Source organism: Manduca sexta, chromosome 14, assembly GCF_014839805.1.
Source record: "Manduca sexta isolate Smith_Timp_Sample1 chromosome 14, JHU_Msex_v1.0, whole genome shotgun sequence".
Lineage (NCBI taxonomy): Eukaryota > Metazoa > Arthropoda > Insecta > Lepidoptera > Sphingidae > Manduca > Manduca sexta.
This window is the reverse complement of record NC_051128.1, coordinates 13454454-13456975: the sequence shown is the minus strand read 5'-3', so window position 1 is coordinate 13456975 and position 2522 is coordinate 13454454.

Below are 2522 nucleotides of genomic sequence, written 5' to 3'. Positions count from 1 at the left end.
TTGTTTTTATTTTAATCTTATTTTACCAACGAAGAAAAACCGTCAAAATACTCTATAAGGTAGGTGGGATTTCTTTAGTTAGATATTTTTATACAATAATATAATTATATTCATATAATATGATGATATGTTGAGTTACGTGTGGCCGTATTTTTTAAAAAACCACGAGTAAATTTTTCTTTCATGTAAGTATTAAAAAAAATGGGAAGTCGTCTAAAGATGATTTTACGAGAAAGGCCAGATGTATAATAATGACCTTTAAAGCGAATTAATCTTATTTAATATAAAAAATAATCTAATGTCTCGCGCGTTGCTTTTTTGAAAAGCAACAATTTGGACGTAACATAAAAAAATACGTGTTGAAAAAAATACACGCGTCAAAGACCTAATAAAATTCTTTTCCACATTTTGACTCAAATTTAGGTACTCTCATATCGAAGTTTACAAATTTCATCTAAACAAATTAAGATTTACAAGCAATCTTGTTAATTAATAAGTTTCTGAAACATACCTTATATGAAAACGTTCCATGAAACGACAAAATAACATTACCTGCGACAGAGTTGCGTTCAGAAACTTCTTTATTACCGAAGTACGGGAAACTTAAATGAACAAAGTTTCTTATCCTTTGAGCTGTATTTATAGCGATAATCTTATGATTAAAAATAAGTTTATGAACGTTCTCAGTTCTTTTCATTATTCTCTGGGAAATAAAACAATTGTAGGTTTTTTACTAAAGATTTATATTAAATTGTAGGAATAACTTATAACTGGAATTTATTTTTTACAGTTTAAGGTGGGACACACTATAAAAACTGTAAGTCACTGGAATATATTTTTTATAGCTTTAGGTGGGACACACTACAGAAACGAATGTAATTCGTAGTAGGTACCTACGATTCTCGTATGTATTTGTACACGCACACTAAGTACATTTTATGTTCGTTGGTTACCAGTGTTTTGCTATTCAAAGAACTTGCAAATTATAAATATAGCGGTAGTTAAATTATTTAATCCCTCCTAGTCAAATTTCGGCCACAGTAGCCAATCCTAGCGGAGATCAGCCAGGTACGCAGGAGATATTATAGTGCACATGCGTGTGCGCAATATACAGGTGCACTCTCTGTTCCTTCATTTTCATAGTCTGTTGAGACGGCAATCCGACATGACTGGAGAGAGATTAGGCGCAGGACCAACGGCTTTACGTGATTTGAGAGGCACGGGGGTATCACACCGTCAACTTCCTGACTCCGAGCTGCAACTAATTAATTTTTTGTTATTAATAGTATAGGTAATCCATTGATAATTTACATTTTAGATTTAAATAGTGGCGATAGCGTGGTTGGGTGTGGAACGAACTGCCGAGACGAATGTCCGCAGGTTCAAAATCCAAGAGTAAGCACCTCTGATTTATCTAATGTTATGTACTTATAGTCTTTGTAAATTATCGCTTTAGCGGTAAAGGAAAAAACATCGTGAAGAAATCTGTATACTTGTGAAGTTCTTTCTCTATAGGAATTTTGAGGGTATGTGAATTCTACCAATCCGCACTAGGCCAGCGTGGTGGACAAAGGCCTAATCCCCTCATAGTAGCTGCCCAGGCCCAACAATAGGGCAGTAATTATAATATAATACAGGACAGAAATTATTTAACACAATTATAAACTAAAACACTACAGATATTTGTCACATGAATTAACGCACGAAATACTGCTTCGAGGCGACATTCGAAATCCCAAAATGGCTGTTTCAACAGTAAACGTTCACATCCCAAGCTAGCCATTACCACTTGTTGAAAACCTAGTCGTTATCATAAGGATAATGAAAACAGACTGCTCAAATAGTCTCATGGGAGTGTGCGGGTTTATGAATGGAGTTTCCGTTGTTAATGTCATTTTGCATCCAATTAGTGGTGTGAGAACAAGGATTAATTGTAAATGACATGTATGTTTGTCGGAAGGGGAGAAGATATGTAACTTAATGTTATTCTGATATAAACACACACAGCAATAAACAAACCAATTGTATTTTCTTTCTTTTCTGTATTAAGTACTATAGTTTATACCTTAAACTGACTGAAAGAGCAACACCAAAGATCCTTGCCCGTTCTACTTTGGTGAGAACTGCTTTCCGAACTAATGGTAGAGTTAACGTTGACGGAATCTAAATAATGTATAACTTTTAACGGGTTAAAATTATTATTTTTTACGTTTCTCGAATTCAATTCCAACAATTTTTAGAACCAGTTTAGTACAGAGATTACGTGCCAAACATCAGTGGCGAAAGGTGAAAGTTTCCAAAAGAGAACCCGACACAACATATAGGTACTAATAAATGCGGTCTGCAAAACGTTCTAATGATAGTTAGATTCTATACAAAGGGAAGCCGGTAGGAATCGTTTTTTTATTACAAATTATTTGAAAAAGTACTCATAATTATCGATAGTGGTTGACATTTGTGTCTCACATAGGGTGAGGAGGTCGTTCCGCTATTTGATACATAACTCGTCCCTCCCAAGGGAA